This window comes from Cupressus sempervirens, chromosome 7 (genome assembly GCF_028749045.1).
Source record: "Cupressus sempervirens isolate cs-2001-9-10 chromosome 7, ASM2874904v1, whole genome shotgun sequence".
Classification (NCBI taxonomy): domain Eukaryota; kingdom Viridiplantae; phylum Streptophyta; class Pinopsida; order Cupressales; family Cupressaceae; genus Cupressus; species Cupressus sempervirens.
Genome location: NC_143124.1, coordinates 833,846,415 through 833,852,414, shown reverse-complemented (window position 1 = coordinate 833,852,414; position 6,000 = coordinate 833,846,415).

Below are 6,000 nucleotides of genomic sequence, written 5' to 3'. Positions count from 1 at the left end.
GAGCGAATTAACATCAAAATCCGACACTTCTAATCACTTGGAGGATTCGATCAGCTTGGATTATTGGAATAATTGTGAATGATGGAGAAGAAAGAGATTTTCTATGGACTTTTGAGGCATGGAAAATTAGCATCAGTGTCCAGGTGCAATCGTGATATTCTCATATTCTTTTTGCACTCTTTCTCTTCCTGTCTTCACCATATCTGTTTTATGTATTTGAATACTCTCTGTATTTGAAATTGGAATCTAGATATTTTATTTGGATGAGAAGAAAACAATAGAAAAACCCTAGTTCCAAATGAGAAAGAAATTAAATTTTAATCAGGTTTGAGTTCGAATTTATATTAAATTAGAAAGGCATGATTTGGAATTAAAATAGAAATTTTATGGTAAAAATTCGAATGATTAGATATAATCTTTCTATCAATTATATTTTTAGATGCATATGAATAAACCCTTTTATGGTTAAATTTAGAGAATAATTATTTTAACAGAAAATTCTTAATTCATCACAAATTGACCTGTCGCTGCCCCTTGGATAGACCTGAACTCAGTCATTCATAATTTTTTATCGGGATCGAATTTATTCGATCACTCCAGTCAGAATTGGCACAACTTGGCCCTCTCAACCATATTTAAATTTCAGCCCGATCCAACAGTTTATTAGGGAGATATGGCCGTCGTACTGAGACTATTTTATTAAAGGACAGATATTTTTCCATTTCCCGTAATCAAGAGTTATTTATGCTTAAACTTCACAAAAATAATATATCAAAGCATGGAATGAATTAAAGATATTATTAAAATCTTCCCTTATTAGAATCTTATTAATATGTAATCTAATTAAATCAAATTTAATTAACATTAATTAATAGTAGAAGAAGTGTAATTAATTATTAGTCAATTTAAGTAAATGGATGAGAAAAAATTAAAAGAAAAGAGATTTTAATATAGTTTATATAGTGGAATTTTTATAATGTATATTGAATACTATTTAATATATATTAAACAATTTTAGAGTTGTTTAATGAAGATGATAATGTTAAGAATTTGAAGATTATTCATGTTAAAATCTACAATGAGTCTTATTGGTTTGTGATAGGGATCTCTTTCAAACAACATTTATATAGATAAAATATTATTAGAACAATTAGAAAATGGAGTCTAATGGTTGATTTTAATATTGATTAAATAATTGTAAGATGATAATTTATATTATGTTGATTTAAATTTAGAAATTCTGAATGATATTGGATTAAGACTGAATTATTATGTTATTGGTTAATATGTTTGAATACCTTAATGGAGTTAAGAGTTAGCCAAATATTAACTAATGAGTTTATGGAAGGATTCTATAGATTGAGTATGTATAGTTTGAGGAGTTTATTATTTATTAATGCTTGTAAGGACTAGCAAACTATTAATAAATAATGGTTTAAATAGATATCAACAAATTTGATTAGAGTTAATCTAGTGGAGATTATTTATTGATTGAAATTTGGTAAAAGATAATAAATTTTGGAGTTGGATTATAATTGATTTTTAATCAATTGATATTCATTTAGTTGATATTCATTTAGTTGATATTATAACTATGATATTAATAATTAAGTTGTGCGATAGAGTTTTATTTGAAAAGATTAATGATAATACGAATTTGTTAAGGGAATGTTGGTATTCTTTGAAAGATGACGAATACGGTCATTTAAGATTTTTAATGATTATTATTGAATTATTAATATGATCTTTTGAGTATTGAATTATAGTTGACTTTTATCATATAGAATTATAGTTAGTTATTAGTCAACTGATATTAATTGGAACGCTGCTATGATTATGTAATTATTAATTAAATCAATCAATGAGAGTTAATTAGATTTAATTAACAATTAAGTTAAGTAATGAAGATTTAATTGATATAATTCTTTTAATAAGATTGTAGAAATATTGATATCAAGTTAATAGGTCTTATTCTTATGACTTGAATGATGACCTTAGATGTTTTAATGGTGAGACTTAGCAATATTTAATTGAGGACTATTAGAATATGGACCTATGTTAATTGATTGATGTAATTGATCATTTTAATAAAGTTATAATCTCTTATTCGAAGAATGATAATTGGTCCTCTTATAATATAATGAATAATGATCCTAAAGAAGTTGAAAGGTTAATCAATTAGAATATGGATCATGGTTAAATATAAAGGACAATTTAATTAAGGTCAATGATGATCAGTTTGATGAATAAATAATTTATCCTAAAGTTATTCTTAGAATAATGCTATCGGGGAACAAATGGGTTGACTTGTAGGTCAAATGATAACTTTAAAACACTTGAAGTATACTTGCAAATAGAAAACTGGAAATCCCTACACATTATTCAACTATGTGAATTTAGTAAACCAAAACATGTGTTTGCATCGTGTATTCTATATGCTTCTTGTTTTGGGTTTTCGGTTGACTAGTGTTGACCAGTCCTAGGATGTTACCAGAGGCTTGGGGGTTATGAGATATGATGATAGAGGGCGACACCACTCTAACAACTCACAACCAAGAATGCAACAATAGAGAGACCAAGAAAAAAATACTTCACAAATAATTTTATTATACTTGAAAAATCCTTACAACACCCACAAGATGATATGACTTCTTCAACATAAGAGAAATCCTAAATAAGAGTCTTCACACCAAGAGCTTCACCAATAACTTCTACTTGAAGAGCTACACCTTTAGAGTTTTCACACCTTGAAGTCTTCACGCCTTCTAGCTTCTACTTCTCAAACTTCTCCTTGAGCTTCCACTCCTCAAGCTACTCCTTGAGCTTCTACTCCTCAAGCTTCCCCCTTGAGCTTCTCCTTGAGCTTCTCCTTCTCGAGCTTGATTAGAAATGCTCATATGCCTTGCTTAAATAGGCATTTACCACCCTATGCATGACTCATCCACAACCTTCTAGAATTCCTCCTACACATTATCCACCACCTTCTAAAACTTTCATAACCTTCTAGAATCACAACTAAGCACCACCATGTGGCCCAATTAGAAAATTAAATTTCCTTTATGGATCACAACAAATATTAAATGCAAGATTTAAGAAACTTTCCACAAGCTTCTAAGATGCCACCTACACACCTCGATTAATGTAATGAAAATTTTTTTTATTTTTTTTCTATTTATGCCACCTATGCACCTCGAAAATAAAAATCCTCTTTTCCTTTCTTTTCTCTTTTTTATTTTTTATTATTTTTCCTCTAATTTTCGTCACTTTTCTCTCTCCTCCAATTTTTTTTTTTTTTTTGCCTTTTTTTTTTCCAATAATTTTTCCATGCAAGATGCTCCTGCATTAGACTCCCCCGGTAGATAGAAAAGTGTGTCCCACACTTTGACGCCAAAAAAAAAAAATCTACAACCATCTTCATCTTCACCAAAGGCTTCCACCTCAACAGGGACAAAAAAACCACCATGCAAATCCTCCACATCTGCATTACTCTATAAAACACCAGAATCTCAACCATCCAATCAACATGCTCATTCCCAAAAACAAACTGAACATAATTCTTCATCAACAAACCCTCATTCACATCAGCAACTAGTGAATCCACACCAGCAGCAACAAACCCTGCATCAGCAACAACAACCTCCATATCAGCACCAACATGTAGATCTCCATCAATACATGCCAAACTCTCAACACCAACAACCTCATTGCTCACAACAAGATGCTCTGCAATACATAACTCACCTCCAACAACTAGATCATCCACCTCCAAGTGCTCCATAATCTCCATGTTAGATTCAACCATTTGATCATGAAAACCAACCTCCATCCCAACATTAGCAAGGTTAGGAATATCCTCAGCAACAACCTCTATTTGCTCTACAGGTTCTGCATTAGACTCCACAGACTGATCAGCAAAACCAACCTCTTCCACCTCAACCTTGTGATGCCATCTTCTCTCGCGAACCTCCTTAACTTGATCAGCCAATCTATCATCCAACCGAGAAATCATCTTAGAAAAATTCCTCTCCACTATATCATGGATTTTGGCAATCATCTTAGGGTCCAATCCTCTTGGAGCCATCTTCCAAGATCTTCATAAACCCTCTGCAACAAATCCTTCCTACGCTCCTTGTGACAACCTTGAATTGTTTGCAAGTCAGATCGCAACCTACCACCTTGCATGAACAATCAGGAACCACATCACAAGTCTAGGACAACGGATTTGCAATCCACAAGCTCTGATAAACTTCACCCAACCAAGGTCCTGGTACAAACTGCCTAACACTTCGACGATCTGCTTGTACACTCAGGAACTCCTACTATGATACCACTGATAGAGGGCCACACCACTCTAACAACTCACAACCAAGAATGCAACAATATAGAGACCAAGAAAAAAATACTTCACAAATAATTTTATTATACTTGAAAAATCCTTACAACACCCACAAGATGATATGACTTCTTCAACATAAGAGAAATCCTAAATAAGAGTCTTCACACCAAGAGCTTCACCAATAACTTCTACTTGAAGAGCTACACCTTTAGAGTTTTCACACCTTGAAGTCTTCACGCCTTCTAGCTTCTACTTCTCAAACTTCTCCTTGAGCTTCCACTCCTCAAGCAACTCCTTGAGCTTCTAATCCTCAAGCTTCCCCCTTGAGCTTCTCCTTGAGCTTCTCCTTCTTGAGCTTGATTAGAAATGCTCATATGCCTTTCTTAAATAGGCACTTACCACCCTATGCATGACTTATCCACAACCTTCTAGAATTCCTCCTACACATTATCCACAACCTTCTAAAACTTCCATAACCTTCTAGAATTACAACTAAGCACCACCATGTGGCCCAATTAAAAAATTACATTTCCTTTATGGATCACAACAAATATTAAATGCAAGATTTAAGAAACTTTCCACAAGCTTCTAAGATGCCACCTACACACCTCGATTAATGTAATGACAAATATTTCTTTTTATTTTTCTATTTATGCCACCTATGCACCTCGAAAATAAAAATCTTCTTTTCCTTTCTTTTCTCTTTTTTATTTTTTATTATTTCTCCTCTAATTTTCGTCACTTTTCTCTCTCCTCCAATTTTTTTTTTTTGCCTTTTTTTTTCCCAATAATTTTTCCATGCAAGATGCTCCTGCATCATATGATGGCATGTTGATCTTATTTGGTCTCGATCTTTATAAGCCCAACCATGGTAATGTGATCGTATGCCCTATGAAATGTTTGTATTTACTGATTGTTATTGTTCATCAGTCTTCATGTGTGAAGCTGAGAGGTATGTGTATGAGACACTTGAGCTAATCATTTTTGAGTCATCGATCAGTTATCCTTGAATTATTTTCTAGTCACCATGATAGGACTGAAATATGGATTTATTTCTTAATGATGTCATGTTGTGACATGTTTGACTCAACCATTTTGGAGTCTTCAATCAGTATGATTTTGAGATATTCTTGGTTGCTTGATGAGAATCAATGGATATTGTGATTTATCTTGATATATATTTTGGTTATTGAGAACCAATTAATACTTATGATTATCAGTGATGCCTTCAGTTGCCAATAGAGAACTGTTGTGATCATGATTTTCTATGGATGTTTTTTCAGATGCTCATGAAGATTTGATGATTCTTATCTTAGAGATTTGATGATTCTTATTATGGATATTTGATGCTTTTATGCATATTTGATGATTTTATTATGGATTATCTTTTATGATTTTGAGATTTATGATTCCATGAGCTTAGGGTAGGTAATCTACTTGTAGTGTCGAGAAGTGGCTTGCAATGGGGGCCAGGGCTCTAAGTGGCTACCAGGGTAACTCATTGTAAGTTTGGTTAATAAGTGATAACATTTACACACTAAATGGGAAATAAATGAACCTAAAAAGATAATTGTTTTGATGTTCTTGCCCATGTCTTGAGTTCTTGTATAGGCTAGGATGGGAGTAGTGAGAACGCATGGTTGCGATTGTGCATTCTGTAGTAT